We start from the raw sequence: 12,845 nt of genomic DNA, 5'->3' as shown, positions 1-12,845 counted from the left end.
GGAATGGGAACGGGTGCAGCTGGGCAGGGCAGGAGTGGGGCCTAGAAGGCACAGGCAGGGCCCCGGGCTGGGGGCAGTGCTCAGTATGAGCACAGGTGCAGAGCCAGGTGAGGGATGGAAATCAGATCTGCCACTTACTCCTTGGAAACCTAGAAATGATCACTTTATCCTCCAAGAGCCTTAGTTACACATTTGCAAAATGGGGATAATATTACTGTAGTATAGTAAGAAATCCATTTGCCCTTGTCTCTCATTTCTGGCATGGAGCTCCTAAAACTCTTGGAATTACCCAAGTGATGGACTCATCCCTTGTTCTAAGAAGGCAACGGGTTGGTGAGTTCCTAGATAGCTTCAGGATGGGGGCTAATTGCAAGAAAGAATGAGTCTTGATTAGACACTCAGAACTTTCAGCCCCATTTCCCAACCTCTCAGGAGAGGAGAGGAGCTAGAAATTGAGTTGATCCCCAATGGCCAGATACTTAATCAATCCTGCCTATGTAACAAAACCTCCATAAAATACACTGACAGGGTTAGGACAGCTTCTAGGCTGGTGGGCATATTGGCATGAGGAGTGTGGTGCACCCCAATGCTAAAGGGACAGAGGCAGCCAGGCGCGGTGGCTCACGTCTGTAATCCCAGCACTTTGGGAGGCCGAGGCGGGTGGATCACGAGGTCAGGAGATCGAGACCATCCTGGCTAACACGGTGAAACCCTGTCTCTACTAAAAATACAAAGAGAAATTAACCCAGCATGGTGGCGGGCACCTATAGTCCCAACTACTCGGGAGGCTGAGGCAGGAGAGTGGCGTGAACCCGGGAGGCGGAGCTTGCAGTGAGCCGAGATGGCGCCACTGCACTCCAGACTGGGCGACAGCATGAGACTCCATCTCAAAAAACAAACAAACAAACGAAAAGAGATGGAGGCTCCTGTACTTGGAATCCTCCCAGACCTTGCCCTGTGCACCTCTTCATCTGGCTGTTCGTTCACATGCTTAACAATAAACTGTAATCATAAGAGTACAGCATTTTCCTGAGTTCTAGCAAGTTATTGAACCTAAAAGGGGGGTTGTGGGAATCCCCAACGTTGTAGCCATGTCGGACAGAGTGTAGGTAATCTGAGGACCCAATACTTGCAACCAGCATCTGAAGTGAGGACAGTGTTGGGGACTCAGCCCGTAAACCTGTGCGCAAACTTCAGTCAGTCAGCATCAGAAGTGAACTGAACTGTTGGACACCCAGTTGGTATCGGCGTTGAATAACTGGTTGGTACTGGCAAAAACACCACGTATTTGGTGTTGGGAAACACAAATAAAAAATGTTTAAAACCTCTAAATGATGCTCAGCAGTTCACAAAGGTGTCAGTGCAAGAGTTGGCCTGTATCTATTCTAACTGGTGAGTATGCAAGTTAAACCATTGTTTGATTATCTCCTCTGTCTACACCATCAGGTGTAGGATTGAATTGAATCGGGTGAGGATTAAATTGAATTATGCTTAAGAAAGAAAGCTCTCTCAATGCTAGGCACATAATCAACACTAAACAAGTGGTAATCATTATTATTAAGAAAGTAAAGGCCAGGCACGGTGGCTCACGCCTGTAATCTCAGCACTTTGGGAGGCTGAGGCGGGGTGGATCACAAGGTCAGGAGATCAAGACTATCCTGGCTAACATGGTGAAACCCCATCTCAACTGAAAAATACAAAAAATTAGCCAGGCAAGGTGTTGGGTGCCTGTAGTCCCAGCTACTCGGGAGGCTGACGCAGGAGAATGGCGTGAAGCCGGGAGGTGGAGCTTGCAGTGAGCCGAGATTATGCCACTGCACTCCAGCCTGGGCAACAGAGCGAGACTCCGTCTCAAAAAAAAGAAAGAAAGTAAAAATATTTCAAATGAATGATTTTGATACTGTATAAAATGTTGCAACTTTTTTTTTTTTTTTTGAGACAGAGTCTTGCTCTGTCACCCAGGCTGGTGTACAGTGGCACAATCTTGGCTCACTGCAACCTCCACCTCCCGGGTTCCAGTGATTCTCCTGCCTCAGCCTCCCGAGTAGCTGGGATTACAGGCATGTGCTACCACGCCCGGCTAATTAAAATGTTGCAACTTTTTATGAAAAACAATTCTCAATAAATAAATTGATAATTTTCATAAGAGCCCTTTGTCAACTGACTAAAAACACCCTTAATTTAGAAATGTATTTTTTAGTTTTAAGATAACTAGTCATTAAGTGAAAACACTTTAGGCAAAATGGCTCTAAGCAATTTAGTATCCATAGAAATGAATCCATTCCTTGAAAGCATCGGTCGCTGGGTGCACTTGTCCTGGATGAGCAGACATTAGGCAAATCAGTCTTTCACCAGCAAACCCTGCCATAAGAACTGCACAGGCCTGATTCCTGCCAAGCACACCAGGACCCTGAATGGGGCACAGGCCTCCCTTATGGAGCAGAAAGGAGGAAGCAGGGAGAAATGCAGGGCCCATGATTTAAGGAGGCTCTCCCTCTCAGGCTCATGCAAGTGCAGGATCAGTACCTAAAGGGGAGCACCGCCCAAAATCCTGTGCCCCAGTTGCCTTACCCCAGTCCAGTCCTGGCTCCTGCACTTCAAAGCTAAGCAGAGAATACCAGCCGGAGGCAGAAGACAGCATGAGAATCTGAATGTACCTCTACATTTATCTAAAAATAAGAAACTGGACTTCTTCAGTAGGAAATGGCTCATCTTTCCAAATGAATAAAAATACTTACAGCTATGGGTTGAATTATATCAATTCTCTCCCCCAAGTCATGCATTGTAGTACTAACCCCCGGTCCCTCGGGATGTGATGATAGAGAGGTAGGGCCTTTACAGAGGTCATTAGTGACCTAATCCAACATGACTGATCCATGTACAAAAAAAAAGGACAAGATTTAAACACAGACCTGTATAGAAGGATGATGGTGTGAAGACACAGGGAAAAGACAAAAGAGGCCTGGAACAGATTTCCCTCAAAGCCCTCAGAGGGAACCACTTGGGCTGACACCTTGATCTTGGACATCCAGCCTCCAGAACGGCGAGACGGTGAATTTCTGTTGTTTTAAGCTACCCAGTTCATGGGACTGTTACAACAGCGCTGGGAAAGGAAAACACCTCTATTGAGGGACTTACTAAAGTCACTTAACTGATGCAGACTAGAGGCCTCACGGTGGGGACATGGCCTCGGGAGCCACATCCATTTTAGTCGCACCATTTCTCACTGAACGCTGACCCTGGTCAAGGCATGTCTCAGGCTGCATGGACTGCTATTCCTTCTACTAAACGACCCTGGCTTCATTCCGGCAAGGGAGGGACTCTTACATTCTGTGGGTTGCATGAGTATCATGTGAGCACCCCCAAAACCTTGATCCCTGCAGGGCTTCTCCAAGGGAGTCCCAGCATTCCTGCCGGCCTCAGGGGCGTGCCTTAGAGACAGGGTGCTGACCCTCTCCTTCTCCAACTGGATTTTATTTTTATTTTGTGGCATGTTTTGTGAATACAAAGATTCACTGCCTGGGTGGGCCCCTTGAAAGGAGGTTTCAATTGCATTCAGGTGAAATAACCACAAAATGACTATAAGCCAAATGCAGTAGTATGATAGAAAAATGGAAAGATCGTAAAAGCAGCAGTCTGTAGACACCATGCCTGTGGTTCCTCTGGAAAAGGGAGAAGAGAGCAGACGGTGATGGAGAAAAGAGGGGCTGGTGTAAGACTACAGAACTAAGAAGGCAGTAATTCTAAAACCTCCACACTGTAGGGCCAGGAACAGGAACATTGCTGGGCAATGGGGCATCTTATCTGAGGGGAAGTCAAGGGTGTCATGTAGAACCAACATAATTCATCCAAGTACAGCAAAGAATCCAGAAATGGTCTGTGGAGGTTTGGAACCATAAACATCAAATAGTAGAGACACAAAATATTTACATATCCACATTTTTTAAACAGGGTCCTGACTAGGCAGCATAGGATTATTCGGGTTCTGTTCGTTTTACCTTTAATTGCCCTTGGTTCTGCCATCTTTTTTCTCTGTGAGTCATCTGTCTTGCTTTTGGTCAGCACGGCTTTCCTCGGGTCTCCAAAGATCCTGGGATAACCTGAATATAAGTTCAAGAATATTAAACCTTATTTTGTTTTCAAATATTAATGCCAGGGATCAACTGTACATGTATCGACAAAACCTATTTCTTAAACATTATTTTAAAATATCCTAAAAGGGGAAAGAACTTAAATCCTTCCCTTTAAAAAAAAAAAAGGGGGTAACATTCCTCTCCTCTGAGGGAAGCCCCGCATTATGAAGCAAAAATTGGGAGTGAAATCAAGGCCAAGCTAACTGGCATGCTGAAGCACACATACACTTTTACGCAGAAAATATTTTGAAAATGTTTTCTTTTCCTCACAGCCCCCAGCTTTGGTAATAATGGCTTCCCCAGATCATTCTGTTAGCACTTTCTGCTGCTCAGAACAGGGTAGTGGGATTTAGAGTTTAGAAAACATCCTGAGAACTGTAATTAAGCAATTGTCTTAGTCCCAGAAAAGAAACAACCCTTTTACTTTGTAAATGCTAGGACGATCCGTATTTTTTTTTTAATCTTAGAACACTAACAAGCTAAAAAGATAGAAAGAAAAAAATCTTTCTTACAATATGCCTGCTAGCACAGCTCCAAAATCCAGTCTCTCTCTCTCTTTTTTTTTTTTTTTTTAGATACGGGAATTTCTTAAACAACTTTCCAAGTAAAATATTCAATCCCAAAATACTATATTTAGTAGAATCCCTACAACACGAGAAATTGTAAATGGCATCTGTTTCCATTGAAAATATTTTTAAATTAGAAAACATCTTAAGTACTGCATCAAATCAATATTTGTAATGGGCAGAATTATTTCTAAATGGTTCCACAGGCCAGTTGACACTCCCACTCTACTTAGGAAGCCTCCAGCCTACTCCACGTAAGTCTTCCAAACCTATGCATAGAGACAAATTACCCAAATGTCACAGAAAAGCATTTGTTGTGATACAGAAAATACAACATAACATTATTGGGGGAAAAAATCAGGGTACAAAACCACGTACATAATATCATCCCAATATTGCACAAATAAATAAATAAATAAATGGATGAAAGAAAGGAGGGAAGGCAGGAAAGAGGATGACCTGAGAGAAGTTATCAAAATGGTTAACAGTCATGGTCTTTGGCTTTCCAGTGTGAAATAATAGTTCTTATTTTCTTCTTTTTAAAATCTTTATAAAATTATTTATTTTTTAAACCAACTAATAAAAAGTATATATATATATATATATATATATATATTTACTGTGTACAACATTACATTTTGAAATATATATATATGTTAGAATGGCTAAAGTAAGCTAATTAACATCTGCATTACCTCACATATTTATTTTTTGTGGTGAGAACACTTGAAATCTTACTCTTACTGATTTTCAAGAATGTAATGCATCGTTATTAACTACAGTCAATAGATCATAGGTCTATTCAAGTTCAAGTCATAGATCTCTTGAAATTACTCCTCCTAACTGTAATTTTGTGTCCTTTGACCAACATCTCCCCAGTTCCCCTACACTCAACATCACTAATCATCAAGGAAATGCAAATCAAAAGCATGATGAGTGTCATCTCACATTTGTTAGAATGGCCATTATCAAAAAGACAAGTGTTGGTGGGGATGTGGAAAAAGGGAACTCTTGCCCACCATTGGTGGGAATGTACATCAGTACAGTCATTATGGGAAACCGTATGGAGGTTCCTCAAAAACACAAAGATCAATGACAAATCAAAATACTGTATGTTTGACAAATGTATTACAAATCAATTTTGTATGTATTACAAATCAAAATACTACATGACTGCTGACAATCCCACTCTGGGGATAGATCCAAAGAAAATGGAAAATGAAATCAGTATGTCAAAGAGATACCAGCACTCCCACATTCACTACGGCATTATTCACAGCAGACAAGGTATGGCATCAACCTAAGTGTCCATCAACATAAACGCCCATAAAGAAAAGCAGTGCACATATACAATGGAATGCTATTCAGCGTTTAGAGGAGAAATCCTGTCATTTGTGACAACATGAACGAACCTGGAGAACTTTATGCTAAGCGAAATAAGCCAAGCACAGAAAGACACAGAGTGCACCCTCTCACTTACACATAGCATCTGAAAAGTTGAACTCCTATTTCCTTCTTTATAGTTTTGTGTATTTTCCAAATTTTCTAAACCACAAATATTCTTCTTTATAATCAGGGGAGAAAACTAAAGCATAATAACTTTATAATCCTAAACATGCTTTTAAAGCATTTATTTCACTGTAATGTGTTCTTTTCCCATCCAGCCGTACATGGGCCCAAGGAGCTGGCCTTCCCTGCTCGGTGGCCTGATGTTCAAGGGGACGGGAGGAGGGGGATGGGAGAGGGGGACGGTAAAGTAGATCATGCTTTGCAAAGCTGTGCAAATCTTGAGTTAATAAACCTGTTCCCAAAATCCAAAAGCCAATATTGACTATTGCTTGGTTAACTGTTTTGCATGGATAAGTGGCTAAAGGAGTATTTGGTTTCCAATTTCTGCAAAGGGAATAAGAGTTTTAAAGGCATGAACTAAGATTTCATATACTATGCTATTCTATAGTAGGTTTTCGTGCCAAAACCTCTACTAGGCTGAAAGAATAATTTGATTTATGGTTGAGACATTGTCGGGCCTGATTTAAAGCCCAGAGTCAAGCCCAGAGAGGATTCTCTTAAATATGTGCAATGGGTATTTTTAAATTAGCACTATGGCATTATTAATATTTCATTTATCCTGAGAGCATTTACCTGACAACGTAAATTATCCGTAACACAGTTGAGAAGCCACAAAGGATCCAAAAAGATGTCACAAAGTCCAGGAAGAGAAGCTCTGCCAGAGAAAGGCACACTACCAGCCGCGTGAGGTAACAGCTGGCCTCATCAAAGCAACAAAGTCAGAAAATTATGTAAACCAGACTCAAGAACTCAAAAAATACAGCCATTTGAGAACTTTGGTAAGAGTAAAAACTGCTCAACCCAGCTCAATTGCCCCTGGTCCGGCAATGGCAGAAAGTCAAGGTCAAGGAGTCACATGACCTGCAAGAGACCCCCTCCCACCCAACCCCCAGCCCTGCCCCTGGCCAGTGGGACAACCCACATCACCCCTGGGATTCAGTATTCAATCAGGCTCTGTGTTCCGTGTGGGGAGGGAGAAGAAGGCACCGGATCATCAGGAAATATGGACTGGAAATGGCCAAAGCTAAGCACATCTGAGTACCTGAAGGGTAAGCTTAATGTGTCAAAGCAGCCGTGATGAGGCAGAAAGAACCTTGAGCTTGGAGTCCCACGTTTGTGCAGACCCACTAGCAGCCAACGAAGCCTCCCTCAGCCTCAGTTTGCTCCTCTGAAAACTGGGAGGAAGAGGCTCTGACTCCAGAGAGGTGGTGCAAGTCCAATGAGACGGGGTTGCTGAAGGTCCAGATAGACAGAGGCAAAGCATTGTTTTCTGTTTTTGTTTTTGTTTTGATACAGGATTCTCTCTGTCATCCAGGCTGGTATGCAGGGGTGCCAACAGCTCACTGCAGCCTAGACCTCCCTGGCTCAAGTGATCCTCCTGCCTCAGCCACCCGAGTAGCTCAGACTACAGGAAAAAGAGCCATGTACCACTGTGCCTGGCTAATTTTTAAAAAAATTTTTTTGGAGACGTGAGAACTCACTATGTTGTCCAGGCTGATCTCAAACTCCTAGCCTCAAGCAATCCTCCTCCCTCAGCCTCCCAAAGTGCTTGGATTAGAGGGGTGAGCCACCATGCCCAGCAAAGGCATTGTTAAATTCAGGAACAAATGACGGCCTTGTTCCCCAAAAACACTAGGCAAGAGAACCACTCTCTATGCACAGATCTCCCTGGACACCACGTGTAAGCAGCAGTGAATATTCCATAGGTGGAATTGGCTACTGTGAAGAAAGAAAACTCCAGAAAAGGTACCCTCACTCCAGGAAGTAGCCTGGACCTTACGTGAGTGACAGCAGCCTGGGGAGAAGGCTCCACTGCCACCAGCAATGCCAAGGACACAGCGGCAGCAGTCATCCATCCCCACAGTCACGGTGAACACAGCCACGGAGCAGCCTGCTTTTTCCATTTATAGCCACACACAGGTGGCAATGGCAGCAGACACAACTGGCTGCCCTTCCTCCCTTATAGAAGGAAACGTACTTTTGCTTGGGTGTTCTGCCTGCCCCCACGTGACCCACGGAGGATGACCAGCCCCAACACCAGTGTAAATCCTATCACTGGGCACCATCTCTTCTCACCACTGATTGGTTTAGGGAAGGGCACATGATACAATTCTGATCAATCTAACACTCAGGGAAGCGAGCTAGAGGACTTCTAGGAAAAGTACTGGCTGATGAAGAAAGGCCACAGAGTAGCAGTCCTGTCTGTGTGGCACTTGGAACTGTGAGAGCCATCCCAGGACCATGAGAAGAGGTCACCTGAGGATAAAACCGATACGCTGTGGATGTCTAGGGGAAAGGAGGGAAGTCCCTGTGTTTTTATTTACAGTAGGGAAGAGCATTAACCAACTCTGAAGGCATCTCATGACAGGGCATCTAGGCACATCAAAGGCATTTTCCTTGTTAACTAAACCATTTTGAATTGGGCTTATTTTTGTTGTTATTGTTATTACTGGCAGCAAAAGTATCCCATACACTCTAGTATCCATGTTCAAAAAAGTCACTTTCAGCTCTTTTACCATCTGTATCCATACTCACACAGACATGCTGAATATGCTCTTCAGTTCTAATTTTAAAATAAAATGATCTGCTGGAAATTAGCTCAGCTTATAGATCTCCATACTTACAACACTATATCTAAGAATTAGGAAATAAATAACTATTACCAATGATGAGTGGCCTATCTCAGTCTATGCACATGTTGAGTGTCCAGGTACTGGAGGAGGCATGGAACCTCCCCTCAATAAACAAAGGGTATGATGTGGAGGTTATGCTTTTAATTAAATTACTGAGTGGAGGCAGAATGTGGTGAGGGTCACAAGAGAGGTACCAAAGATGCAGCAACAGAGCAGTTGATGGGCACTTAGCATTTCAATAACTGGGAACAGGGAGGAGAGCACGAAAGGTGGAGGAAATAGATGAGGAGAGGGAAGAAGAGAAGTGTTCTCCAAAGAAGCACACTGCAGGGGAAGAGTCTTTCACTTTATGTTCCCACAAGGCACAGAGTATGAGCTCAGAAATGTTGAATGATTTGTCTCTATAATTAAGGGATGATTTCACTGATAATATCGTCTTCTTCCATGATCTAAATTCAACCTGCCCTTCAAATCCATTCATTCATACAATTGTTCATCCATCCATCCATCCATCCATCCATCCATCCATCCATCCATCCATGTAGTTATCCATCCATCCATCCATGTATTCATCCATCCATCTATCCATCCATCCATCCCACACTGAGTTCCCTTCATGTGCCGAGTGCTGAGTTAAACACTAATTAGGGATGGGTTTTGCCAATGAATTCAGAGTCTAGTGAGAGAGACAGAGTTGTAAAGAAAAAATCACAAATGCCAACTCCCGCATTGCCTTGCTTGATCCCCGATGCCAGAGTGTAGCCTGGTTGAGCATCACAATCAGCTGGAGAGCTTTTTAAAAACAGAAACTCTGCAATCCTTCCTCTTTTTTCTTTATTGGAAGGTCCAGGGGTGAAGGGGGCAAAAGAGTCTAAGTGGGAGTTAGGGAGGCAGAAGAGGATTAAAGGCAGTGTCTGAAATATTTTCAGACTGAGAAGGAAAAGGAAAACAGCCAAGAACACAAGAGGAGCAAGCAGTCAGAGCATAAGGAGGAAACTAGGAAAGATCTAAGTCATGGAAGCCAAGGAAGGACATTCAGTAAGATGGAAAGTTCAGCGCTGCACCTGCAGAGAGATTAATGTCCAGGAGAAAGTAATTCAACCAACCATATGCATTGAGAACAGGTCCTGGATTTGGCAACTTAAAACCTCTTGTGGTCCTCTAAAAAATGTTGTAGGAGCCTGAGAGCAGTAAGCTGGTTTCCAAATGGCTCGGCAGTTAAAGACAGGGAGGATATGCAAAGGGCAATGTAGGCTACTCATGGAAGGAGTTGAGCAACAAAGTTAGGGAGGGAGTGGCAGTTCAAAGAAAAGCACTAATGCCACAGGGCACAGTGGCTCATGCCTGTAATCCCAGCACTTTAAGTCAGGAGTTCAAAACCAACATGGTGAAACCAACATGGTGAAACCTCATCTCTACTAAAATACAAAAATTAGCCAGGCATGGTTGTGGGCACCTGTAATCCCAGCTACTCAGGAGGCTGAGGCAGGAGAATTACTTGAGCCAGGGAGGCTGCGGTTGCAGTGAGCTGAGATCACACCACTGCACTCCAGCCTGGGAGACAGAGTGAGGCTCCTGAAAACAAACCAACCAACAAACAAAACCAAAAAACAATGAAAACAAAAATGAAAAGCACTAATTGGCTTCACCCACCCAACATTTGCTGGGCATTACTGTACTTCAGAAATTACTAGTAGCTAGGGATGCACCAATGCACAAGACTCAGTCTTGCCCTCAAGGCATTTACAAACCAATGAAAAGAAGGTTTATCTTATTTGCTCAGTCGGTTTGAAGGATGAGAAAAGAAGGTATGTTTAGAGACAGGATAAAGGGAGCCAGTGGAGTAGAGGAGACCAGGGGACCTAAAGATGTTACTGTCCGGCGAAGAGGAAGAGGAAACACCATGGTTCACAGCACAATGGTGGGGTCAGTTCTGGCAGGAAGGTGGGACCCCACTGTCTCAGAAGGGGTGTGCTGCCAGATGGCTAACAACCAGCTCTCACAGGAAAACTCATGATTTGAAATATTCGGTCATTTCTATGGAGTCAATATTTCCATCATGGGCAATTGCAAGGAACCCAGGGGAGTCCCTGAATGCAGAGTTGGGAAAAGATGCGCTCTAACGCATCACTGCCAGTTGTAGTGAGTTGGGAGGAGCCAGCTCTAGCACACATGGGCTCCAGAAGCCAAAGAGAAACCAAGGAGCCTGGAACTGTTGATAAGAAAAGGGTGTTCAGAGGAAAGCTGTGAAACCAGCATAACCAGCTGCTCTCCTAGACGCCGAGACCCTGTGATAAGAGAAGAAACCAGGGAGGCGGAGTTCCAAATCTGGAAAAGTGGCAGGCTTGGGTGCTCTTCAGTGACTTCCACTCGAGCAATTTTGCTTCCTAAACCCAGTTAATAGCCCAAAATGTGGGCTACTTATTGTTATCTCCCTTCACTCTGTGTGTGTGAGTGTGTGTGTGTGTGTGTGTGTGTGCTTTTCCTATGTAAATTGCTGCACCACTAACTCTGCTATACTTTAGAACTCAGTGAGGCAATCCTTAGAACCTTACACAATTCCCTAAAGGGTCCCCTTTTACTTACTCTAAGTCATAGAGAAATGCTGAACATTTAAACCATAACAGTGCAGTTTTGCTGGAAGAAAATCTCAAGGGTCTCCATGAATCATGCCTGAGCCATGTATTGGCCATGACCATACACTTCTTGCCAGTCTTGTTCCATTTGGTTGTTATTGTGGTTTGGTTTCATTTCATTTTGCTTTGGAGGGTCAGCCTTTCTTCCATTCATGACATTCAATCAACCTTTCTTCCCAATGCATGTCACCATTTTTTTTTTTTTGTCAGGAGACAGCAAAATAAACACAGGTATTAATGTGCCTGTGGGCACCAGTCTGTAAAGCCCAAGATGTTCTTGGACCCAAGTAAACTTTCAGTTCTTTCTCAGCCATGCCATTTTGCATGTGAAGGCATTCAAGGTGATCTCAGAGTTGAGGATGTGGCTGCCAGCTTCTACCAGAACAAAACACACAACAGCAAAACAGCGCAATGTCCCTCAGTGTGGGAACCAGGGTCTACCTGGGGCCCCCCGTAAAAATGAGAGATTTGAAGGAAAACAGACTGCATTTGAAAGGCAGATGACATCAAGAAAGTAAAAACAACTGCAAATATGACTTCTCTCCTGCTTTACACTGAGCCTTCTGTTCAAGAAAACACATTTACCGGGGATTTTTTCCTTAAGCTCAACTGGAAAAACAAATATTTAGTCATTTTACAAGAGTAGACAACTGAAAAGCAAGCCACAGATTAAACAAGCATTATGTATTTCTAAGAAAGTTCATCAAACACAATATATCTTTGAGAATACAATCTTGAAGTCCGTTTTAGAGGCAAATTTGACGTTCAAAATGAATTTTGTCTTGATATAATTACAAGGTCAAATCTCAAAGAAGCAAATGTATAGATAACCATCTTTGCAATGAGATCTGTTTTATATTTTCAAATGAACAATACTGGACAGAAAAAAAAAATACGTAATTATTTCTGAGGTTGTATATAAAATACCCAATTGGCAATTAATCAATATCATATTAGCATCTCAATATTTTAGATAAAGCAAAATTCCTAAGTACAAAATAATCTATAATAGAATGAAAATGACAAGTTATATTAATAGAGAGATTACATGTAAGAGACTTTATTACAAGTTATCATTTTTTAGATAAAATTTATTCTTTCAGCATCCCTTTGATACTTGTAGGAGGCAGATATAGTATAGAGAGGCAAATAGAGGTGAGAACCTTTCCTAGGAAAAATCAAGCAGCATTAAAAGCAGAAAGAAAAAAGAAAAATATTTCAGATTCTCAATTCTGTATATTACATTGTTGAAAAAAAAAACTTGCCAAATACTTAGAGAATACCAACAGGAAAAGGTTTCCTTATGCT

The 12,845-nt window shown here is 42.9% G+C and overlaps 1 protein-coding gene across 6 annotated transcripts in view; it reads right to left on the bottom strand.

Annotated features, from left to right (window-relative positions):
- ERG (ETS transcription factor ERG) overlaps positions 1–12,845 on the bottom strand; it is a 281,329-nt gene that overhangs the window by 200,944 nt on the left and 67,540 nt on the right. For all 6 annotated transcript variants that reach the window (XM_005548686.5, XM_074034013.1, XM_074034016.1 and 3 more), the window contains exon 2: positions 3,999–4,100. The gene's annotated coding sequence lies outside the window, so the exon portion shown is untranslated. The remainder of the gene's footprint in view (positions 1–3,998; positions 4,101–12,845) is intronic.

The sequence above is a fragment of the Macaca fascicularis genome, chromosome 3, assembly GCF_037993035.2.
Source record: "Macaca fascicularis isolate 582-1 chromosome 3, T2T-MFA8v1.1".
Lineage (NCBI taxonomy): Eukaryota > Metazoa > Chordata > Mammalia > Primates > Cercopithecidae > Macaca > Macaca fascicularis.
Note: the sequence above shows the minus strand (reverse complement) of the source record. Positions and strands in the feature narration are given on the sequence as shown.